This window comes from Globicephala melas, chromosome 18 (genome assembly GCF_963455315.2).
Source record: "Globicephala melas chromosome 18, mGloMel1.2, whole genome shotgun sequence".
NCBI lineage: Eukaryota > Metazoa > Chordata > Mammalia > Artiodactyla > Delphinidae > Globicephala > Globicephala melas.
In genome coordinates, this window is record NC_083331.1 from 14,512,404 (window position 1) to 14,538,067 (window position 25,664).

The window sequence follows — 25,664 nt, forward strand, 5'->3', positions numbered from 1 at the left end:
TATACTGTCAAGGGCATCAAATGAGCCAGAAGAATTTGGGGCTGAGACCAGACGCCGTCCACCACCACTGTCCAGTGGTCCCTGGAGGTGTGAGAAGCCAAGTCATTTCTGTTCACAGAGAATCAGAGTGAATCATGACCATTTCTGTCAGCCTGAGGTTGAAAGTGAAACCCTATTCAACCATCAAGATTTGCTCAACGGGAGGTTGGTTTCGGTGGGAAGCAGAGCACAGCATATACTCATAAGTAGTCCCAGACCTGTAGGTGGAGAGCTTTCCTTTCTGGTCCCTGGTTCAGCACATCATCAAAGAGTCTCTCTCTCTCTCTCTCCTTCATAGAAAAAGGGCCAGTACACTGTTTTAAACAGATCATTAGATGAAAAGTTGAAATACTGCTTTTAACCCCAGCTATGTGTCCTCGAGCAAATTATTGGCTTCTTTGAGTCTCAATTTCCTTGTCTTTATTTATTTTTCACTTTTTCTTCCTAGCTTTATTAAGATATAATTAACGTATAACATTGTGTAAGTTGAAAGTGTTATATTGCACTATGATTATCACCGAGTGTGAGCTCACACCTCAATCATGTCACATAATTACCATTTCTTATTTTTTTAAGGGGCATTAGACTATATCACCTCCAAGTTTCCTTCCAGGTGTAAAGATGAGCGGCTCTTCTCCTTATAGCAGAAACTCTTTGGAGTAGGGGTCGTAATTTCAACTCCTGTGGCCCCTCCCCATTGCCCCCTCCACAGTGACGGTCTTTTCTAAAGGGGGGGATGAATGTGTCATGAAAGTCTTCCTCTAAAATGCACACACTTAGGCGTCACAAACCTCAACCATTAAGCTACAAACCACCCCAACGATAAAGGCCCCTTTCCGCCGAGTAACTTCATCACAACAAGAGATTACTATCAAAAGGATGTTTGATCCTGCAACTTCCCAAGAGAGATAAGGCTTCTAAATTGATATCTATGAACTCTGTCTTTCTACAGAGGCAGACAGCTACTCATTTCCCCACAGAAGAAGTGGGGTTAGCAGGAAAATAAGAGTGTGTTTCAACTCCTTTTCAGTGGAATTTATGGGTAAACCGAGGGGATTCACCTTGCGTTTTTTTTTTTTTTTTTTTATTGGGGTAGAGTTGATTTACAATGTTGTGTTAGTTTCAGGTGTACAGCAAAGTGAATCAGTTATAAATATACATATATCCACTCTTTTTTAGATTCTTTTCCCATATAGGTCATCACAGAGTATTGAATAGAGTTCCCTGCGCTATGCAGTAGGTCCTTACTAGTTCTCCATTTTATATATAGTGGTGTGTGTATGTCAGTCCCAATCTTCCAATTTATCCCTCCCCCCTGCCTTAACCCTGGTAATCATGTTTGTTTTCTACATCTGTGACTCTACTTCTGTTTTGTAGATAAGTTCGTTTGCACCCTTTTTTTAGATCCCGAGAGGCCAGACTCTGACTGAGGATGTCCTGATATCTGGGCATACCCCGTCTACAGCGCAGCCACAGAGAGGGTAGTTCACCTCCCCGGCCTCCCGGTCTGTTCTTCTGCTGACTCCTGCCTTGTGGGTCACACAAGGGTGCTAGCAGAGGGCACTCTTGTGAGAAAAAGTGCCAGGAACTGTGCCTCCTCTAGAAGTGTCACCAAGACTCCGTTATGGAACAAGAATGAGACATCCCATCGACTTCCAGGCATTTAGATTCTGCGGGCTGGCGTGCGTGGGGTGTTTGCTTGCTCTGTGCCGCCAACGCCCTTGCTGACTTTTGCAGCCACGTGAGGCTGAGCTATTATCAACGGTGCAACAGGCATAGGGCTCCTTGTTTGATGCAAAAACATTTGGCCAAAAATGCATACATCTTGGAGGATCCATGAAACTTTAAAGATAAGAAAAACCCAGTGTCTGAAATCAGAGACAGCTCTCTGGAAAACTGAGTGTGTAAGATGGTCAAATGTGACATAAATGCCAGTGATGTGTGCAGACCACACCATGTCTGCTCATTCTGTGACCTGATGAGTGTTATTTTGAACTGAAGTGACTTTGTATAAGCATGGATATTTTCCCTTTTTTCTTCTATTTTTTTAAGAAGGAAGAAAATAAATTAAACCCAGTCGTAGCCAATGAGTAAATATGTTATCTATTGTTAAAATTTATCTATAGCCGTACCCATAGAAAAATTCATGTAAGAGTGTAACTTCATAATTAATTTTAATATGTACTTTTGGATCATTTCTTTTATAATTTTCATCACAGTGATTTTTTTTTATAGAAAAGTAACATTTTTATGGCAGTCTCTGATGTCTCTATTCCCCACAGAGAACAGACACACTTGTCTCCGACTGTTAAACTTCCTTTTACTGAGTCGTTGATCACTCTGCATTGTCAATCACTGCTTGTAAGTACATCACCTTCAACAGACCATGGAGTCCTTGAAATAAAGGGACATCCCTCCCTTAGGCTTAAAATACTTAGCAATTGGTACATATGAGATATATAATAAAGAATTATTACATAAATAAGTAAATTTACCATTACAGAACCATGTTACATAATGCAAAAAATATATATCTATATCTATATCTATATATATATAATGAAGTCTCAAGTCTAATGGGCCAAAACAAAAACAGAAAAGGAAAAAACTAACTTAATTTGTAACATTCCTTTTTATCTGATGTCAATTTTGTTCTCCAATAAGCCATTGATAGGTAAAAGGCAAATGTTAAATCCCCATTGCTAGCAATGCATCATACAGAAGCAACACCATCCAAACAAAAACACATTCTTGGTCAACTTGAGTTTTCTCTCAAATATATATAAATTGAGATCCAATAAAAGGAATTTAATTCCTGTCCAGAGTAATTCAGGGAATCTTTTCTGGAGGAGATCTCTGTCAAGATGAAATAATGCAGTCTGCTTGAGCTGGGTCCAAGTATTTTAGAATGTGTTGCCCTCACCATTTTTGAAAGTCCAAAATAGAGGATCTAAAAAAAAAATCCACAACTTTTTTTTTTCTCTGAATGGAACATTCCATTTCAGTGCAATTCATCAATTTTTTCCACCTTGCTCTTATTACTGTTTTTTTACCAGATGCCCATTTCTTTCTGTTATTTCTTTCCATGCCCATGCATCCATGCCTGGTAACCTGAGGTTTATTTCTTTTTATTTTTTAATTGAAGTATAGTTGATTTACAATGTCGTGTTAATTACTGCTATACAGCAAAGTGATTCAGTTATACATATATATATATATATACACTTCTTAATATATATTCTTTTCCATTATGGTTTATCATAGGATATTGAATATAGTTTTCTGTGCTATGCAGTCGGTCCTTGTTGTTTACCCATTATATATGTAAAGGCTTACACCTGCTAACCCCAACCTCCCACGTCACCCCTCCCCCCAGCCTCCTCCTCCTCGGCAACTACCAGTCCCAGGTTTATTTTGGTGAAGCGTTCTGGCTGTGGCCAGGGTCAGAGGAAAAAAGTTAGTCTTCACTTGCAAGTTTTAAAATGCTGTTTTATGGACCATATTGAGGATTGTTTTTCTTTCTCAAAATCTTTCTAAGAGAAAAAACGTACACCATTTAGGGAGCTTCGTACTGGGAACAGTCTGCATCATGGGCTGTATTGTCTCTTCACTCTTAGGGGGCAAAGCAGGCACTGTGCTTCCCACAATCACATGATTAAGATGACCCCATTTTTGTCCTCTGCTCCAAGGTCTCTGGACTAGGAAAGAGCCTGGTGGCCTGTACAGCAAGACAAAACGTGGCAGTTTGATCGTATCCTGTATCTAGAGAAGAGCTTCAGGGAAGATGGTCTGCGTAGCTCTGCATTACGCTTCACTGGAGCACAGCTCACCAGAAGCAAAGCACTAGCAAGTGACATTGTCCGGGACCCTTACCTCGAACTTTTTTCTACCGGAAAAAGGGGGATAGACTGGGGAGGGGAGGGGATGGAAGATTCTTCCCTCCATGTCTGACTTGAACATCATCCATTTATACCTCCTGGACCCCAGCATTAGTTAATGGAAGTAGGATGTGAGAAAGTAAAATGAGAACACAGACAGTCAGACAATAGAATCTCAGCCTAGGAAAGGACTTCAAAGCATTTCTGTTCTACCCGGTTACCTGCCGTTGAAATTCCTCTATAATATCTCTGCCAAGCAGTTACCTGGTGTTTAGTTAGACAGTGAATAAGACAATCCACTCAGAGTGTGGCTATCACCGTCCTCAGAAGGATGCACTGTTCTCAGGAGGACCCTGTCACCTCTTGGAGATCTAGATGTTTTGGCCATAGGTGTGACTTTTCTGACCTCAGGCATTTTGTGTTGATCTGGTTAGATCGTTGGTCAGAATGCAGGGTCACAGCTTCCATCGTTAGGTCTCATGACACTAGGAGGCTTATTTGTTTATTTTGCAAGGAGAGCCCAAGAGGAGACGAAAAAACCCCCAAATGTTCTGCAAGCCCTTTCGCTTCCCAAACATGGTAGCCAGCACTTCCACTGGCTCTGTTTAAGGGTTTCTTTCCCTTTGCTGTGTGTGACCATGCCTAGCCACCCAAGGAACAGCCTGCTATATGCTCTGACCTGTGCTCTGATCTTTCCTGAGGGATAGTTTATCGCACCAGACATCTCGGCAGTCTGGTTCAGGCCACAGATTCGGACCCCTGGATTTCCCTTCCGGATGCTAATTTTGCCGTCACACCTCAAGGACACCACTACCCATTCAAGCCCCATTGCTTCCTCTTCCTTTTGTTTATTTTCAGTCATAGAGTTTGCCAGTATGATAGTAAAATATGACCATATTCATGTATTCTTTACTTCTAAAGAATTGAATGAAAATAAAGTGAGCCATTGCCTTCTTCTAAGGCGCTGAGGACCTTTTGGTCAATAACCATTACTAAGCTCTCATTATATGCCAGAAGTCAACTTGATATTTTTTTCTAATCCCATCATTGTTTTGAAATACATATTTTGAAATTGACCCTGAAATTGACAGATCTTTTAATCTTTTTTTTTTTCTTTTTTTTTTTGGCGATACGCGGGCCTCTCACTGCTGTGGCCTCTCCCGTTGCGGAGCACAGGCTCCGGACGCGCAGGCTCAGCGGCCATGGCTCACGGGCCCAGCCGCTCCGCGGCATGTGGGATCTTCCCGGACCGGGGCACGAACCCGTGTCCCCTGCATCGGCAGGCGGACTCTCAACCACTGCGCCACCAGGGAAGCCCCTTTTTATCTTTTTAAACATCATTTTAATGGTGTGGCTCTTCTGCTTCCTCCCATCACAATCCTTCTTGCATTTTCTGCTCCAAGAGGTGGAGGAGTAGAGTTCTGTTCTACACCAAGGAGACAGTTGGCACTCAATGAATAAAAGAGATCGTAGACCAGGGGAACACTCAGAAAATATAATTATTAAAGCAGAGATGTATGGTAGGGCTTTCAGCAACAGAGCTGCTTGAAACTCCTTCAGAAAGAAGAGCTAGAATTCCTTATCTTCCTTTTATTTTAGCATCCAGACTTCCCCTCCTGGCTCCTAAAAACCAACTTAAGCTCCTTTCTGCTCCACAGCTTGTCGGTGACTAATCATAGTATAAATGTTCCTCTCCAGCTATAAGTAACACTGGAGATGCCAAAACTCAGAGAAGCATTAAATCACATGGAACGTTCGTATCAGTAGAACGCAGGTCCTCTAATGATCACTACCTGCTATAACAGTACGATTCAAGGATCCACCTGGAAACAGACCTCCTTATCATTTGCTGACAAAGAAGGCTAAGAAGTGCTTCTTAGCTGGAAAGACACTCAACTTATATTGTACCACTCTTGTTTTCTCCTCCCACATGGGCCGTGTACCCTGAAGGAAATACTTCTTAGATGTGTTCGGAGGTTCTGTCCATTCTTCAACCCTGAGGTGACAGTGGCAGATGGCTACCGCCCTTCTCTTAGGCACCATGATACCTAAATTACCACGTAACGATGGGACCCATTCTGATGTCAGAAGCTAATGTCCTGTGAGGCGAATGGGCTGCTTCTCAGAAGACCTGGAATAAATGAGGGGCAGTGGAAGTGGTCCCCCCACCGAGTGCAAGCAGTAAGCAGGTACGTGGTGTGCAGAGAATTTAAAAGCAATGATAAGATCAACTATCTTGTGTGTGTGTGTGTGTGTGTGCGTGTGCGTGTGTGTGTGTGCGTGCCTGTGTTTGTATCTTTGGCTCCCAGAAGCCCCACTGAGAGTGATTTGTTTTGAATATCGATGCCTGTTCTGGTTGAGACTTTTCTTTCCCTCTTAAAGGTTTCAGCAGAGGCTGTGAAAAGGTAGAGATCAGAGCATACAACATTCCCTAAGGGACTTCTCGGAGGCTCACACTTCATGTGCCAGACTCCCTCGCTTCAGGATAAGTATTTGACATGCTTTGTTACCTGATTAAACCTGCATGTTTTTCCTTCTGGCTTATTACTGTCTGAGGCACTGTGTGGTGAAATGAAAATTACTGGCATTTGCCTGCCAAATGCAGTGATTCAGAGAATTGTGAATTAGGATTCTTTAATTACAGAGATCTGTGCCTGATAGGTTAATTTCAAAAGCAAAGTTAACCACATGTGTTCTATTTATTTTCAAACTAATTCTATTGAATTACATTTCATTTAAAAGGTCTTCTTGGTCCCCTTTTAATAAACAAAGAACAAAAGACAAATGCTTTGTTAAGATTCAATCTCATTTCACCTGGGCTACAGAATGAAGAGGAAAATTACATTCTCATGAAATAGAATTCAAACACCAGTGATTTTTATGAGATGTTGCTTTAATAGTACTATTATTTGGTAGTATTATTCTGAACTATTTTTATATTAAATTATTTGAGAATAAATAAGGTGATTTATGGGGGGAAGACAGAAGGTTCTGTTTTAAGCTCACATGGTTTTCTCTATTTCCCATTGATGTTTAGATTTTCAAGAAATCACTATAAATGGTATCTAATTTTTAATTTTATAGACCATTTTGTTATTGTTAATAGATATTAATTTGAAACAACAGTAACAATTATTGCTACACAGTCTATGAAGGCAGCTTCTTTATTTTTATTTTTTTAATTAATTAATTTATTTATTCTTGGCTGAGTTGGGTCTTCGTTGCTGCGTGCGGACTTTCTCTAGTTGCAGTGAGCGGGGGCTACTCTTCCTTGCGTTGCCCGGGCTTTCTCATGGCTGTGGCTTCTCTTGTTGTGGAGCACAGGCTCTAGGCGTGCGGGCTTCAGTAGTTGTGGCGCACGGGCTTAGTTGTTCCACGGCATGTGGGATCTTCCCGGACCAGGGTTCAAACCCGTGTCTCCTGCACTGGCAGGCGGATTCTTAACCACTGCGCCACCAGGGAAGCCCCAAAGACATTTACTTTTAAAGGATATATCCATTATAGTTATTTTAAGTTTTTCTTCCTTTATTAAAAGCAAGGTGTGCACATAATAGTAATTTGCAAAAGATCCAGACAGTAGAGCCCCAAATAAGAAGTTTGTCTCCCACCATCCCCATTACACAGAATCACAGACTGTTAACAGTTTCAGAATTTATTTCCTCTAGAGCTGGTTTTATATTTTATATGAGATGCCTCTATTCTTTTCAAGAACTTTTTTTTTTTTTTAGCATATGCCCCTCTGTTACATTAACCTCCAATTTCCTAGGCTCCTCCCCAGAAGCAAAGCATCTTGGGTGCCTCTTACGCATGCTCCTGGATATTATATTATCTAGGTAATTATTTAAATGACTCTCAAGTGGAAGATAGTTTCAAAATGCTAACAACTTCTGCATTTAAATAAAATGTGAATATAAGCATGAAAATGCTGTAGGGAAAGCACAGGTTGTTTCTCCTTTTATATAATCCTTCAGGATGTCATTCCCTTGGAAAACTCTTCAGAAGTGGTGTCCCCCTCATTGCCTCTGTCCAGGGACCTCACTGTCCTTCATACACGGTGCATACACTCCTCGTCCCCAGATTATTTACACTCACAGGGAGATGCAGCTACCCCCAACTGGGTAGGAAAACCTTGCTTTGTTTGGGGGCTCCTTGTGACTCTGTTCTTTGATTCTGTGCCATGACACGCTTTGCAGGTAAACTCACCTCATAGCACCAAGAGCTTGTAGTATTAAATTGATCTCACTTCTTAGGTTGGCATCCAAGATAAACTCTCCCTATACCAAATTCTAACCATTAAAATAAAGCTCAAATGTTTGGAGGGTAGTTTTAAAACTGTAACATTATTTCTTTAAAATGACCACAACACAACAAACTTTTCTGGCCTTTCACACACCTTGAATTTTGGTAACTCTTCCCAAAGCTAAATGGGAAAAAATTAAAGGCCAATATATTAGTTTATATTTACTTTTAAAACAATTATTTTATGTTTCTATAACTGATTTATAACCAGTTGATAAGAACTTCCATTTTTCTGTTGCCCTCCTGGCTGTTTTTAAGGCACTGAGGTTCTACTGAGAAGGTTCTACTGAGAAGCCTTCTAAGAAGATGTGTTGGGACCCAGTTCTTGATTTAACATAAATTCTGAGATTCCCTGCTGTTCCCTGTGAATCCTTGAGTGGATTGAGGAAAATGAGAGAAACATAATTCTAAAACAGTATAGCACGATGCTACAAACTTTCTTTTTTTTTATTTCTTTTATGTTTTATTTCTTTTCTTTTATGTTTTATTTCTTTTATGTTCCCTTTAAAAACAAGGTATAGGGTCTTCCCTGGTGGCGCAGTGGCTAAGAATCCACCTGCTGATGCAGCGGACACGGGTTCGAGCCCTGGTCTGGGAAGATCTCACCCCAGACCGTGGAGTAACTAAGCCCGTGCGCCACAACTACTGAGCCTGCACTCTAGAGCCCGCGAGCCACAACTACTGAAGCCCGTGCGCCTAGAGCCCGTGCTCCACAACAAGAGAAGCCACCGCCATGAGAAGCCCGGGCACCACAATGAAGAGCAGCCCCCGCTTGCCGCAACTAGAGAAAGCCTGCGCGCAGCAACAAAGACCCAACATAGCCAATAAATAAATAAATAAATGAAAATAAAAAGTAAAAACAAGATATAATGAAAAACAACAGATTTTTTCAAAAATTGTTTTGTGATACCACCAGCCCTGCAGCCGCTCATGCAGGCACCCAGCCTTGCTCAGTAGCTGATTAGTCCTCACTTCATGAGGCAGGGTCTGGCAGCCAGTTGGGCTGGGGGCCAAACCCACCCACCAGGACACTCAGAGTAGTTGGTTGCCCCACAACAGAAGGGCCCACTCAGCCCACGTAGGGGCACCCCTAGGGCATAGAGTTCTGGTATCCAAAGGGGAGTATGCTAGGCCTACATCTCCTACATAGGCCACTTTTCCAAGATCCAGAAACGTAATAGGCAAGATATAGAAGCAAGCTAAGTGTCCATCAACTTAAGTGTCCAGATGAATGGATAAAGAAGATGTACAATGGAATATTACTCAGCCATAAAAAAGGAATGAAACCTTGCCATTTGCAACAACATGGATGGATCTAGAGAGTATTACGCTAAGTGAAGTAAGTCAGACAGAAGAAGACAAATACAGCATGATCTCACTTGTATGAGGAATCTAAAAAACAAACAAACAAAACACAATGAGAACAGACTCACAGACACAGAGAATAAATGGTTGCCAGAAGGGAGGGGAGTGGAGGTGGGGGAATAGGTGTAGAAGATTAAGAGGTATAACCTCTAGTTATATAATGAAAAGTCACAGGGATAAAGTACACAGCATATGGTTAATAATTATTGTGACAACTTTGTATGAGGACAGATGGTTACTAGACTTACCATAGTGATCATTTCATAATGTATGCCAATGTCAAATCACTATGTAATACACCTGAAACGAACATATTAGTTATATTTCAATTTCAACTATAGTTCAATATTTGAAAATGGCTTCCACTCCTTTGCGATCTATTCACCCCCCCATTTTAATAGCCATGTTGGATGGGTTGCATGAATGAGTTCATTGTAAGGGTGGATATCGGCTCATTAATGCTGTTTAAAAATATTCACGTGCAACTTCCTGAGTTAATGGTTTCAAACATTTAAATTCGTTCGTTGGAAAATAAATAAAAAATGGAAAATCTGTGCTTTTTTGCATGTCAGACTCTGTTCTGGGCACCAAGAAGACAGACTCCCAGAGCCACAATCCTCAACAGGAAGAGTCACAGCCTGCTGGGTGAGGCAGGTCACAGACCACCAGCCCAACGTCACGATGGCTCTTGGAATAAGAGTGAGGAGACACGAACTCTGCCTGGGATCCTGGAGAAGCTTCCACAGAGGAAATGATGGTTATCCTGCGTTATAACGAAAGACGGAGACTTTGGAGGTGAGGATGGATGTTCACGCTGAGGGAGCTGAGGGTACAGACGTCGCTTTGGTGAGTGGTCTGGTGAGGCTGGAGCGGAGAGGGAAAGGGCGAGGTCGCTGATACACCAGGCTAATGATGCCTCGTGGGTGCTAAGGGCTCACTGGAGATTTTGCAGTAGGGGAGTCAGAGCCGGCCCTCTCCCTGCTTAGGGCCAAATCAAGGAAACAGCCTGTTACTAACCTCTGCACCCCCCTGAGTGCAGCAGGCACCCCAGGGGGAGTCCGGACAGGAGTGTGACGGTGTTTCTCAAATCAACAGGATGTATTTGTAGGAGAGATACCAAAATAACTCTTTCCACCCCGTCCCCGTCCCCCCAGCCCTGTCCCTCCGACAGATCCCAGCTTAGTCACAGTTATTCTCCCCAGAGCAATCCCTCCTCCTAGAACGGGGAGAGGAGGTACTCCCAGGCCCTTGCTGGGAGGCTTACTGACATCTAACCACAAAGCTGTGCAGAGCAGACAGCCCTTGAATGAGAAGGCTGCTTCCCCAGCCCACGGGCATAGCAGGAGGACGACTCTAGCCCAGACGGCCTGCGGAAGTCAGAGCAGACCTCTTAGAAAGCGGTGCTTCTTTGCTACCCCCATGCTTTACATTTTCCTCTTTGTGGAAGTTCTGTTCCTGCCCGAAGTGACTTGCAGAAGAGCAAAAGGATCTGTACAAAGATTTATGTTACAGAGGTTTTCATTGCCACTTGATGAATTTTGGCGAAACATGGAAAACAACCCTAAATTTCTAACAGTGAGGAGCTGGTTAAATCAACTATGGTATATCCATGCAATGTTATACCACGCGGCCATTTTAAATGGCGGAGGAAAGAATATATAATGAGATGGTACAATGGTCTTGATTTCTAAATGCTAGAATTACGCGTGATTTCTTCTTTCGGCTTATATGCACCTACTAAATTTTCGGTAATGCATGTACACATTTTAATTAAAAGGAATGCTATTTTTGAAATCAACAGTCATTTTTTCTTTATTTTGAGGTCCAAACACTCTGGGATTCAATACCAATTTAAGGCACTATAAATATAGCAAATGCTTAAACCGGATCTTCATGTACAATTTACTGAAGGAGTCAAGCGTACATTTCGGAACAATTCAAAGCTCTAATTTGGACTGTGGTCCTGGGGACGTGGTAAATCCTCAAGAGTAAAATTTAAGATGTTTCATCATCCATCCAAACCCCTTGACACACAGATTTTCTTTACGCAAGGTTGTTCAGACACCATATTTTTTGTTATTGAACGTGTAATTTGACAAATTGTTTTCTCTGTCTCAACTCTGGGATTTAATAGTTACAAATAGGACCTTAAAAGGTAGACATTCTTTACCTCCCCCCATAATTATTACTTACTGTTTATCACTCCCGCTCACTGGTCCTACCAACCGCTGTCCCCAGCAGGCGTACGCAAGTGTAACAGTTCTGTCCCGGTTGCCATTCTGAAAATAAATTTGATTTAATTGTGGATCAGCAATATGGAATATAATTTATATACATGTAGTTGAAAGGGGCCTTTATAGAATTTCTATTTATTGCTTTTATAAGCTCAAGCAAAATAATGTTTTTCTCAGGTTTTTTTTTTGCGGTACGCAGGCCTCTCACTGCTGTGGCCTCTCCCGTTGCGGAGCACAGGCTCCGGATGCGCAGGCTCAGCGACCATGGCTCACGGGCCCAGCCGCTCCGCGGCATGTGGGATCTTCCCGGACCGGGGCACGAACCCGCGTCCCCTGCCTCGGCGGGCGGACTCTCAACCACTGCGCCACCAGGGGAGCTCTTTTCTCAGTTTTGCCATGAATGCTCCTCTTCTGGATTTTGATGGAGAGTCTTCCTCGCATCTCTGGCGAGTGATTCCCAAGTAAGCAGAATTCTAGGTGACTGATGGTTTCTCTGGAAACGGGAATATACCTCTCGTGCTTTCACCCACTTTTAAATTTTACGCCTTTTATTTGTCTTCTTTTTTCTTCTTCCATACCTCCTGTGTAAGTTTTCCTTTTCTTTTCCCCTGGGCTGACAGTTTTCGCCAGTGGAGCACACAGGCTTTTGCTTAATGTTCTGGGGGGTAATTCGGGACTGCAAATTGCTATGATTTTCATAGACTCTCACTCTATAAAAATCCCTGTATGAATGTATAAATCTAAAAGAGAGTTTGTGGAGAAACAGGAAAAAGGCACAAGCCCTGAACTTCAGGTACCGTTTCTACATAAGGAAGAAAACAAGGAAAATGAAACAGCAAAGCCAATGGAAGGACCAGGAGAGTATGTTCTTCTAAGACCTCACATAGAAATGTCATCCCCAGATGCCCACAGAGACTTTAACTATTTTCCCTTAATTTTGGAAGGGCAGGCTTCAAAGTGTTTTAATAGTAGAAGTGTCAGAATAAGCTTCATGAAAACATTCTTTCTTATTGGAAAGGGAACATTAATTTCAGATTAGCAATTTAAACAATTTTTTTATCACTTTAATTTCGGAGCTGTCAGAAGAGAAGCTTCATAAATATTCTTTCTTGTTCGGAAGGGGCATTCTTATAAAATGGAAACTCTGGGGTGGCCCAACTGAATATGCCCTGTAGAGAAACTATAGAAAATGTTAAAATAATGAGATCTTACCTTCCAAGTGCCCAGGGAGTGGGACCCAGGGAGGCAGTTTGGAAGAAGTGTTAACATTTAAAAACCACCTGGGTTCCATATAATACGAGGGAGTAGCAGTCCAGCCGAGCTAATGGTACTTTTGAAAAGTGTTTTAGGGGCTTCCCTGGTGGCACAGTGGTTGGGAGTCCGCCTGCCGATGCAGGGGACATGGGTTCGCGCCACGGTCCAGGAAGATCCCACATGCCGTGGAGCGGCTGGGCCCATGAGCTATCCATGGTCGCTGAGCCTGCGCGTCCGGAGCCTGTGCTCCGCAACAGGAGAGGCCACAACAGTGAGAGGCCCGCGTACCACAAAAAAAAAAAAAAAAAAAAAGTAAAGTGTTTTACTTACTCTGCGGGGAGCTCAGACATAAGGAAAATCTGGCTCGGCTGTTTGTGGTTTTAGAGCGGCCATATTCAAGAAAGCCAAAGTGAAATATAGGCATTATATAAAAATCCCCTTTACATATCAATGTGCTGTATGGAGTCCTAATTGCAGATAGGGAAACTGAGGTCTCTGAGAATAGATTTGAACTTGCCCAAAGACATAGCAAAGCAGTCATTTAAAAGAAAACTTCTAAGTCAGACAAAGACAAGAATTAGACAACTGCTAAGTCAGACAAAGATTCTATGTGGAATCTAAAAAGTTAAATATGGGGAATTCCCTGGCAGTTCAGTGGTTAGGACTCTGTGCTTTCACTGCTGAGGGTCCGGGTTCAATCCGTGATTGGGGAACTAAGATCCCGCAAGCTGCGTGGCGTGCCAAAAAATAAAAACAAAAAATAAAATAAAAAGTTAAATAGGTAAAAAACAGAGAGTAAAATGGTGGTTACCGGGGGATGGTGTGGGAGGGATAAGGATTATGGTGTTTAAGGGTAATAATTTGTAACAAGTAGTAAATAAGCCCTAGAGATTTAATGCACAGCATAAAGAATAGAGACAATAATATTGTCTTATAATTATGTAATGTGATAACTCTCACTATTTTGGCAATCATATTACAATATGTAAATATATCAAAGTAACACAATGTGCACCCTAAACTTACATAATATTATATGTCAAATTTATTCAATAAAAAAAACTTCATACAAATGTGATACATTTAAAAAAACTTGAAGGTGTTTCCAATTTTGTTCACATGCTCTGAATGTCTGTTAATTCCTTAACTCCAAATATTTGGATAACTTGACTTTATTTGAACAGCACTTTAAAATTTAATACACAGCCCCCTTTTCAGCATTATAAAATTTTGTCTCCAGAAATAAATGTAGTCTTGAAAATTCCCCATCACATATACTCTCCCACAAAAGTGTAAGAAGCCCATCTTTTTCCCTAATTCCTGGCCCAGATTCGGGCTGTAAACATTTCCAAACACCTGCGTGCGTATCAGCAGGCTCCACATCTGCTAAAGGGCCTGTACGTGGATCCGAGACCCGCTTCAGGCGTCATACATCCTTTCCAAAAAGATCTTGCCTTTTTCTTTTCAGGAATGATTAGGAAAAGCTTGTGTGATAAGCTTGATCGCTTATCACAAGAAAGAAGGCATTGGCTGGCCCAGCTTAGTGGGAGGGAAGAGAAAAGGGAAAGTGATTTTGGAACCATGTGTAAGCGTGGACTGATCTCACGGAATCTGATCAGGGATAGGGTTCCATTAGACCTTCTCATGAGGGAAGCAAAACTCCAAAGAGAACTGGAGCTGGAGGTCCAAAGTTAGTGATATTTGAAAAGACCCAACTCTTCACTTTTAATAGTGTGATATTTACATGGTTCATGAAGACTCTTGGACATGCTTGGAGTTCCATGAATATGTAATGTTGTTTTGAATATTACTCCTATTCAAGTGGGTCCTTTTTAAACATCATACAAACACTGTCGTTTTCTCGGGGCTTGATGCTACTGGCTGACCATCGGTAGGACCTCTACCCTAAATTTCCTCTCCAGGAATAGTGACAAATGCATGTGAATCCTTTGTTCTCTTTTGTTTGGCCCACTTATCACCAATGGCTTGTATTTGCAAGAACGAGTTGTGTACTCTTAAGTCAGACCTTATGAGGCGTATGACCTTGGACAAAGTCACTTAACTTTCCCAAATTTTGGCTTCCTCATTTGTAACGTAAGAGTAATTAATCATAGAGCCTACCTCAAAGATTTCTTCTACGTATCATGCAACATAATGCAATGTAAAGCATTTAACCCAGTTCTGGCACCAAGTAAGGATTTAATTTTTCTAAAGAAAGTAGCAACTAACATTTATTAAGTGCTTATTATTTGTCAGGCAAGGTTCTAATCACTTGATAGGTATTAACTCATTTAATACTATTATTACCTCATTTTACAGATGAGGGAGTTGAGCCACTTATTTGTCAGAAATTTAAAAGATCAATAAGTAATACTGCTTACTTCTTTCCCCAGGTTGGAAAAAAAAATTGAGAGAGAGACACACAGGAATAGGTCGATGAAGCTCTAAGTATTACTTTTATTATTAATACAGTCAGTCAGAGGAAATGTCTTCAGATCTGCAGCCTTGCTAGTACTTTTTTTCCCAGAAGACAATTTACCCTCCCACCTATGGACATCACTGGACAATTGCTGGACTGCAGGTTATTTCCTGCAGAGAAGAGAGCAGATCACAAGGCTTCCTCTCAGCAGGAAGTGAGATCTCAATAAAGAGAAGGAAAAACCGAGTTGAGCATGTCTTGTTTCTTCCCTCAACTCCTCTGTCAGGTAATCCCTTCTCCTGTCAGGAGGAATAAATGAGAGGATCCAGCCATTAGGCTAAGAAAACTCCCACAACATTAAAAATGGAAGTTAGGGTCTAAGAGGCTCTCCAAATATCATCACCATCATCATGACTGTATTTATTAAGATTCAATTTCTTAAATAGATAGTAGACTCCTCAGAGTTTTTAAAATTTCTGTTTCTATCAATTTGGGCAAGTTGTGTCTTTCTAAGAGTTCATCTATTTCACATACATTTTCAACTTTGTTGGCATAAAGATGTTTCTATAACCTCATTATCTTTTTAATGTCTGTCAGATCATAGCAAAACTCCCTTATTTACTTCCTGATAAGAATAACTTATGCCCTCTCTTAGTTCTGCTTGATCAGTCTTGCTAGAGATTTATACATCTTCTTGGACTTTTTGAAATTTATTTTTAAGATATTAGCTTTGTTGACTCTAATGTATAGTGTATATCTGCCTTCCAATTCACTGATTTTTGCTCTAATCTTTATTATTTCCTTCCTTCTACTTTATTTGGCTTTAACAGATCTAGCTTTCTGGGCTGGATACTTAGGTCCTTGAATTTTCAGCCTTTCTTTTCTAATCTATGCACTTAAAAGTATAAATGTCTCTCTAACAGTGGCTTCAGCAGCATACTACAAGGTTTGATATACAGTATTCTCATTATCATTAAGTTCCAAATATTTTCTAATTTCCATTTTCTAGTCCCATTTATCTCACTTCTTTCTTTCATCTATTTCTACCATAATTTCAGTGTAGTCAAAGAACATGAAGTCTCTGGATGATTTCAATTGTTTGAAGTTTTTCAAGAGAGATTTACAGCGTAGCATATTGTCTATTTTGATCAATATTTTCTTCAGAGATTGGGTCAGGTTTGCTAATCATGACGCACAGATCTACTGTGTTTTATTGACTTTTTGTTAAAATCTCCATTTCTTATTGTGGCTTTGTCTATTATTCCTTTTAATTCTGTTGATTTTTCCTTATATATATTGGGGCTATATTACTAGAAACATATAAATCTAGAATTATTATATTCTTGATGAATTGACTATTTTATCTTCATGAAATGTTTTTCTTTTTCTAGTAATGCTTTTTTCCCTCAAACTCTACTCTTTTGCTATAACTACACCAATTTTCTTTTGGTTAACATTTGTATGAATATAAATATGTATTTTTTCATTTTTTTATTTTTAGCTTTTCTAAATCCATATGTAGAAGCTGTATCTTGTGCCCCAGATATAGATATTCATAGGGATATAGATATGGGTAATATACAGACATAAACATAGATCAATATCTGCAACCTTATCTATGTCTACATTTATGTCATTATTATGTCGATAATATTATATTATAATTTATAAATATAAAAATCTATTTAACAAACTAGTGTCACAACATACATGATATTCTGTAACCTGGTTTTCCTACTTAATATATATTATAGAAGTCTCTACCTATGGATGCCATGTTATTTTTTCAATATTTTATCATGAAAAGTTTCAGCTGAATAACAAAGTTAAAAGAACTTTATAGAACACTTGTATGTCCATCACCTAGACTCTACCACCAACAATTTACCAGCATTTTACTAAATTTGCTTTCTCACTTGTCTGTCCGTCTATTCATCCATTAATCCACACCTACATCTATATCATCTATATCTATACCTGGAAAGTATATATACACTGTAAAAACTTTTTTATCTCCAGGTAGAATTGAATTATAGAGTTAAGAGGTATAGAATTTTTATTTTTATATTTTAATTATGTCTGTATCATTTAGGTATTAGAAAGTAAGCAGGAATAACTTTTGAAAGAAAAAAATAAAGGAAGAGGTATTAAAAATAATAAAACAGATTCCCAGACCTGATCCTTAGATACTGTGTGTCAGTGGATCTGAAAACCAGCCTCTTTTCCACCAGCCAGTCCGGCCTCTCCCCATGTGTGTCCTGCAAGCATTTCTTGAGCATTTAGTAAGTGCCAGACATGGAAAGAAATCCATTCCTCGTGCTATTCCATTGACTGCTAACAACCACCACATGAATTAGGTACTATTATTAACTCCATTTGAAAAAGAAAAAAACAACAAGCACAGAAAAGGTCAATTTCCCTCCAAGTTGCACAGTGGTGGGTGGTGAATAGCAGAACAGGATTAGAGACCAGAGTCTGACTCATTTTTAAATGAATCAACTCAAAGAAGACACAGAGTGTCCACTATGAGCCAGACAAGGGAAGCGGCAGACACCACGTATACAAAAATGAACAAGATCTGGTCCCTGACCTGAAGAAGTCTTCAGTCTGTTGAGAACGACAGGGCATTTTGATACTGTCTGGCAAGGGCCCTGATGGGGTAATCACGGGGCATCTGGGGAGCACGTGTTAAGTGCACTTGACCCATTGGTGGGGGGGTGGGGTGGGGGGTATTGTCTGGAAAGATCTTCTGGAAGAACTAATATCTAAAGCTGAGACCTGGAGATAAGGAGGCATTAAGTAGATCACAGTACTCTGCCGGATGCTTTAGGACATGGCATAAACCCAGGGCCAAGGGTGGGAAAAAGGCAGGGGTCCAGGGTCAAGAGAGATCCTGGCCCATTTTAGTTTTATGTCACAGCAGGAGTTGTATTTCTAAAACACAGATCTGATCGTGTCATTCTTCTGTTAAGAGCCTCTAATGTTCCCTGCTCCCTACAGAGAAATACCCCAACTCCTTAGCAAACACGCAAGGCCCTTCATAACCGGCTCAGCTTACTTGCTCTATTTTTGCTCCTCCAGCCATGCTGAAATACCCAACTGCCTCCACCACATCCTAGCTCCTGCTTTTCCCTCTGCTGAGATACCCCTTCTCCCCTCTCTGCTCGGTGAATTTCTACCTATTTTTCAAAGTCCACTTAAAAGTCACTTCTCCCCTGGGCATCCAGATGAAATTAAATGTTTCTTCATTGTTCACATGATATCTTTCTCCATGCCTTAATGCGTAAATTATTATATTATTATTTTTGTGGCTGTGTTTATCTTATCTAATGGAAGCTGAGCTCCTTGACAGCTATGCACTTCTCTCCTCCAGGCCTAGTGGGTTGGCAGAACCTCGGTAGGTCACCGACAAATACCTGTGTAATTGAATCGATTTGAACTCTAATTTCGCCAATCGTTGATTCGATGTTTCTAACTTCACATTTTTCCTCTAAATTATAGTTAAAATTGTCAGTTTGTACGACCTCATTTTTAGTCCAAGAAGTCTGGCTCATTTAATTTCTTTATAAATAATGATTTATGAAAAGGTTAAGTGCGGTCAAGGTTAAGTTGCAAGCCTTGCTGCCGTGGAATAACCCCAGGAGAAACGATGAGAAGAGATTTGAAGGATAACAATTGAGCAGAAATCACATCTGCAGCTTTGATTCCTGGGCACTGGCACAGGAAGTGAAAGAACCCCCCGAGGGTCCAGCTTTAGATTAAGAGATTATTCATGGCCAATCTGCCAACTGGAGTCTCAGGGAGTGGAGCCCAGGATTCTGTGCTTATTAACAATCCCCAATCCTTGCCCCCAAACATGCCCTCACTCAGTGCCTGCTCCCTCCCAGGTGATTCTTATGCAAAGTAAAGTTCCAGAACCACTGCTAATAATCTCCCCTGGCAATATAATCAGTCAAAATTTTTTCCCATTAAATTGCACTTTCCTGGGAGGTATAGTCCAAAGCTCATATTGTTGAACAGCATGAAGGATTCCGTCCATGGTGTCTAGGTGAAATCACATAACTGACAAATATGTAGAAGTCCCACTAAACACTTTGACATGATGATAATTATAAAGAGTTTGAACTTCTAGTTGTTCCAATGTGAAAAACTGTAGTCAGGAGCCAGAGAATTTGAAAAGTGATTTTATGCTAATTAATTATGCGATTCCAGGCAGATCTTTTTGGAGATAGGACTATTTTAAAGTCGGGATCCTGCTTTTCCCAACATATCCTTTTCACAGGAACGTTAAACTTAGTAGTTAATAATAATCACCAGAAGTAATATGACACTAACTTTAAAAGCCTGTCTTCACAAGGAAAATGGCAAATGTCACCATGCTGCAATAATAATATGGTTATTATTATTCCAAATCCCATTATTATTGCAAACTCAGAGACCATGAATTAAATTATGTTCACAAAATTGAATATTAGAGTGCAGAAAAATACAAATATTTAAGACACATATAACAGTTTTAATGTGCAGGCAGAGGGAGAGTGAGAGGAAAATGGTCTCCTTCTGGCATACATTTAATAATACTAGTGCGTGGCAAAGCATTCAGGTGGTTAGAGTTCAGTGAATATAATAATAATAATTAATTATAGCACCAGGTATTACTATCCACGTGCCCCAGCTGTGCTGGAGCTTTCTATACATTATCTCTGGTCTTCAAAATAACCCTCCAAAGAAAATATCATTCCAGTGTTTACATTTGAATACACTGTGTGTAGGCAATTGTCTAAGGTTTCACAACTAGTTAGTGACACTAGTTTCTGAACCCAGGACTGTCTAAGCTCAGAGTTCATACTCCTTTTCCTTTAGATGATAAACTGCACGAAAGCAGAGCATGTATCTGTTTTTATTCCCTGTTCAATTCCCAGAGCCTTGAACAGAATGTGGTATAAGGGGCTTCCCTGGTGGCGCAGTGGTTGAGAGTCCGCCTGCCGATGCAGGGGACACGGGTTCGTGCCCTGGTCCAGGAAGATCCCACATGCCGTGGAGCAGCTGGGCCCGTGAGCCATGGCCGCTGAGCCTGCGCATCTGGAGCCTGTGCTCCGCAACCGGAGAGGCCACAACAGTGAGAGGCCCACGTACCGCAAAAAAAAAAAAAAACTAGGTGCTCAATAAATAAAAGAATGATAGCGTGCTACCCAGATCAAGAATTTCATCCTTGTCAATTTCCTGGAAACAATCCTTAATTCCACAGTTTATGATGTCCTGACCCAAAGAAAAATAACATTAATCATGATGATAGGCAAAAATATACTAATAAAAACTTTGGATTAATCCAAAAAAGGGCAAGCACAGGTCAAAAAAATAAATAAATAAACAGGACAAATAGAAAACAAATACTAAGACGGGAGACACAAGAGAAGAAAAGGACCTACAAAAACAAACCCAAAACAATTAAGAAAATGGTCATAGGAACATACATATCGATAATTACCTTAAACGTGAATGGATTAAATGCTCCAACCAAAAGACACAGTCTTGCTGAATGGATACAAAAACAAGACCCATATATATGCTGTCTACAAGAGACCCACTTCAGACCTAGGGACACATACAGACTGAAAGTGAGGAGATGGAAAAAGATATTCCATGCAAATGGAAATCAAAAGAAAGCTGGAGTAGCAATACTCATATCAGATAAAATAGACTTTAAAATAAAGAATGTTACAAGAGACAAGGAAGGACACTACATAATGATCAAGGGAAAATGATCAATCCAAAAAGAAGGTATAACAATTATAAATATATATACACCAACATAGGAGCACCTCAATACATAAGGCAATTGCTAACAGCTCTAAAAGAGGAAATCGACAGTAACACAATAATAGTGGGGGACTTTAACACCTCACTTACACCAATGGACAGATCATCCAAAATGAAAATAAATAAGGAAACAGAAGCTTTAAATGACACAACAGACCAGATAGATTTAATTGATATTTATAGGACATTCCATCCAAAAACAGCAGATTACACTTTCTTCTCAAGTGTGCACAGAACATTCTCCAGGATAGATCACAACTTGATTAAAAATCTTCCAAGAAACAAAAGTGCAGGACCAGATGGCTTCACAGGTGAATTCTATCAAACATTTAGAGAAGAGCTAACACCCATCCTTCTCAAACTCTTCCAAAAAATTGCAGAGGAAGGAACATTCCCAAACTCATTCTATGAGGCCACCATCATCCTGACACCAAACCCAGACAAAGATACTACAGAAAAAGAAAATTACAGACCAATCTCACTAATGAATATAGATTCAAAAATCCTCAACAAAATACTAGCAAACAGAATCCAACAACACATTAAAAGGATCATACACCATGATCAAGTGGGATTTATCCCAGGGATGCAAGGATTCTTCAATATATGCAAATCAATCAATGTGATACACCATATTAACAAATTGAAGAATAAAAACCATATGATCATCTCAATAGATGTAGAAAAAGCTTTTGACAAAATCCAACACCATTTATGATAAAAACTCTCCAGAAAGTGGGCATAGAGGGAACCTACCTAAACATAATAAAGGCCATATATGACAAACCCACAGCAAACATTCTCAATGGTGAAAAACTGAAAGCATTTCCTCTAAGATCAGGAACAAGACAAGGATGTCCACTCTCACCACTATTATTCAACATAGTTTTGGAAGTCCTAGCCACGGCAATCAGAGAAGAAAAAGAAATAAAAGGAATACAAATTGGAAAAGAAGAACTAAAACTGTCACTGTTTGCAAATGACATGATACTATACATAGAGAATCCTAAATATGCCACCAGAAAACTACTAGAGCTAATTAATGAATTTGGTAAAGTTGCAGGATACAAAAGTAATGCTCAGAAATCTCTTGCATTCCTATACAGTAATGATGAAAAATTTGAAGGCAAAATTAAGGAAACACTCCCATTTACCACTGCAACAAAAAGAATAAAATGCCTAGGAATAAACCTACCTAGGGAGACAAAAGACCTGTATGCAGAAAACTATAAGACACTGATGAAAGAAATTAACGATGATACCAACAGATGGAGAGATATACCATGTTCTTGGATTGGAAGAATCAATATTGTGAAAATGACTATACTACCCAAAGCAATCTACAGATTCAATGCAGTCCCTATCTATTTACCAATGGCATTTCTTACGGAACTAGAACAAAAAATCTTAAAATTTGTATAGAGACACAAAAGACCCCGAATAGCCAAAGCAGTCTTGAGGGGAAAAAACTGTGATTAAAAATCTTCCAACAAACAAAATCAGACTCCCTGACTTCAGACTATACTACAAAGCTACAGTAATCAAGACAATATGGTACTGGCACAAAAACAGAAACATAGATCAATGGAACAAGATAGAAAGCCCAGAGATAAACCCATGCACCTATGGTCAACTAATCTATGACAAAGGAGGCAAGGATATACAAAGGAGAAAAGACAGTCTCTTCAATAAGTGGTGCTGGGAAAACTGGACAGCTACATGTAAAAGAATAAAATTAGAACACTCCCTAACACCATACACAAAAATAAACTCAAAATGGGTTAGAGACCTAAATGTAAGACCAGACACTATAAAACTCTTAGAGGAAAACATAGGAAGAACACTCTTTGATATAAATCACAGCAAGATATTTTTTGATCCACCTCCTAGAGTAATGGAAATAAAAACAAAAATAAACAAATGGGACCTAATGAAACTTCAAAGCTTTTGCACAGCAAAGGAAACCATAAACAAGACGAAAAGACAACCCTCAGAGTGGGAGAAAATATTTGCAAATCAATCAATGGACAAAGGATTAATCTCCAAAATATATAAACAGCTTATGCAGCTCAATATTAAAGAAACAAACAACCCAATCCAAAAATGGGCAGCAGACCTAAATAGACATTTCTCCAAAGAAGACATACAGATGGCCAAGAAGCACATGAAAAGCTGCTCAACATCACTAATTATTATAGAAATGCAAATCAACACTACAATGTGGTATCACCTCACACCAGTTAGAATGGGCATCATCAGAAAATCTACAAACAACAAATCTGGAGAGGGTGTGGAGAAAAGGGAACCCTCTTGCACTGTTGGTGGGAATGTAAATTGATACAGCCAGTATGGAGGTTCCTTAACAAACTAAACATAGAATTACCGTATGATCCAGCAATCCCACTACTGGGCATATACCCAGAGAAAACCATAATTCAAAAAGACACATGCACCCCATGTTCATTGCAGCACTACTTACAATAGCCAGGTCATGGAAGCAACCTAAATGCCCATCGACAGATGAATGGATAAAGAAGTTATGATACATATATTCAATGGAATATTACTCAGCCATAAAAAGGAACGAAATTGGGTCATTTGTAGAGACGTGGATGGATCTAGAGACTGTCATACAGAGTGAAGTAAGTCAGAAGGAGAAAAACAAGTATCATATATTAACGCATGTAGGTGGAACCTAGAAAAATGGTACAGATGAACCAGTTTGCAGGGCAGAAGTCGAGACACAGCTGTAGAGATCAAACGTATGGACACCAAGGGGGGAAAGCTGCAGTGGGGTGGGGATGGTGGTGTGATGAATTGGGAGATTGGGATTGACATGTATACACTGATGTGTATAAAATTGATGACTAATAAGAACCTGCTGTATAAAAAAAATAAAATTAAATTTAAAAAAAAAAGAAAACAAATACTAAGATGGAAAATTTAAACTCAGGCTACCAGTGATTAAATTTAGTATTTAGTAAATGAACTACTCCAAGTAAAAAATAAAGATTGTTAGACTGGAATTTTAAAATTACATTCATACTGTTCACTTAGTTCTTGTAATTCTCTATTTATATCTGTTTTATGGGTGAAAGAAATGGAGACTTCAGGGAGTAAAGAAACTTGACAAAATGACATAGCTGATGAACAGTCAAGTCAGGATAAGAGCCCTAGTTGTCCAGCCCACAATCCTCACTTGTACTGGTTTAGTACTGCTCAGCAAAAAGAAGGTACTGTCGAGCTTGGCAAGAATGGTGTACGTGCAATTCCAGGGGCAGAGCCAGATTGTAGCAGGCGTGGTGAATGGTAAAGTTTAACCCCACCATAAAGAAGTGAAAGCTCTTTGGGACTAGATAGGATTTCTGGGCAGTGTTAAGGAAACAACTGACATCAGACACCACCAATCTGTAGTGCAATCAACATACAAAAAAGTATGATTTTCTCCAATAGCATCTGCCTATCCTGGTTAAAAGTAGAGAAAATGGATGGTTGATCTATTCTGGGTTTGCATTTTGCTGGAAAGTGGCAAAATACGAGATGGACAATAGAGACTAGGGTCTGGGGGAGAGGCTTCTGCCTTGGGGTCTGAGCTGCAGAGGCAGGCTGCATAGTCAGGGGGCGGGGTATCTAAAGAGGGCAAGGGCAGAGGTACAGGGGCTAGATGTCTGTATGAGGCTGAAGAGCAGGTATCCCAGGAGGAAGAGAGGGAGAGATCTAGAAGGATTGACCCCTGCTCTCAGAGACCAGAATGGGTATCCAGACAACGTCTTGTAAGACATTCTAGAGATAAATTAGAAACAACGGTTAAGTAGATTTATTTTGTATCATTAAATTTCAAGGAGAAAGCTAAAAGCTGGAGACTGCAACTCACTTCTTGTTGTTACCTGAACCACCATTTTCTTGAGTTTCTTAAAAATTCTGATCAAAGGTCATTAAAAAATTCTAAATTCCTCCAGGTAACAGATTGCTTTCTCTGCATCACTCAATTTTTTTTTTTCTAAAACAGGGAGGAGGAAGATAGTTAAAATTAGCCACCTCTTTATAATGCATTTGCTGAAACTAATCGGTAATTATTTTTTAACAGAGGCAGTTGGTGTGCGAGTGGTGATAATATATTTAAAATATACACTTAGCATCATTAACGAGGTTGTCATTTCTATGTGGGATGGAGATGGTCAGAAGCTGTCGCCTTTATGGCAGAGAGTTGCTCTTTCAGTTCTGGGGTGGGATGTGGGATTAGAAAACTCTTAAGAAACGGCCCTGCAGTAATAATGCGTGTCATGATGTGCATTTGAAGAGCAGTAATACGTACAGTTTTGCAAGAATTTCCATATAGCAAACGAATCACTTTTA

At 40.0% G+C, this 25,664-nt stretch overlaps 1 protein-coding gene and 2 long non-coding RNA genes across 13 annotated transcripts in view; 2 read left to right on the top strand and 1 right to left on the bottom strand.

Annotated features, from left to right (window-relative positions):
- COG6 (component of oligomeric golgi complex 6) overlaps positions 1-8,887 on the top strand; it is a 279,679-nt gene extending 270,792 nt beyond the window's left edge. For 3 of the 9 annotated variants that reach the window (XR_009559812.2, XR_009559819.2, XR_009559820.2), the window contains 3 exons: positions 2,322-2,400; positions 3,729-6,106; positions 6,300-8,885. The gene's annotated coding sequence lies outside the window, so the exon portion shown is untranslated. Of the gene's footprint in view, positions 1-2,321; positions 2,401-3,728; positions 6,107-6,299 lie in introns of all 9 variants that reach the window. The other 6 variants (XR_009559813.1, XR_011376903.1, XR_009559818.2 and 3 more) reach the window with 6 other exon arrangements.
- A 103-nt stretch (positions 8,888-8,990) lies between these two features.
- Positions 8,991-15,734, top strand: LOC132593861 (uncharacterized). 3 transcript variants are annotated; one of them, XR_009559822.1, is made up of 2 exons: positions 8,991-10,376; positions 15,463-15,734. It is a non-coding gene; the product is annotated as an uncharacterized lncRNA (long non-coding RNA). The 3 variants fall into 3 exon arrangements; XR_009559823.1 differs by lacking the exon at positions 15,463-15,734 and adding an exon at positions 11,404-11,886 and having other exon boundaries at positions 8,991-10,427; XR_009559821.1 differs by lacking the exon at positions 15,463-15,734 and adding an exon at positions 11,404-11,886.
- Positions 11,163-25,664, bottom strand: part of LOC132593862 (uncharacterized) — a 155,041-nt gene continuing 140,539 nt past the window's right edge. Inside the window, exon 4 of the long non-coding RNA XR_009559824.1 lies at positions 11,163-11,860. This is a non-coding gene — a long non-coding RNA (uncharacterized lncRNA). The remainder of the gene's footprint in view (positions 11,861-25,664) is intronic.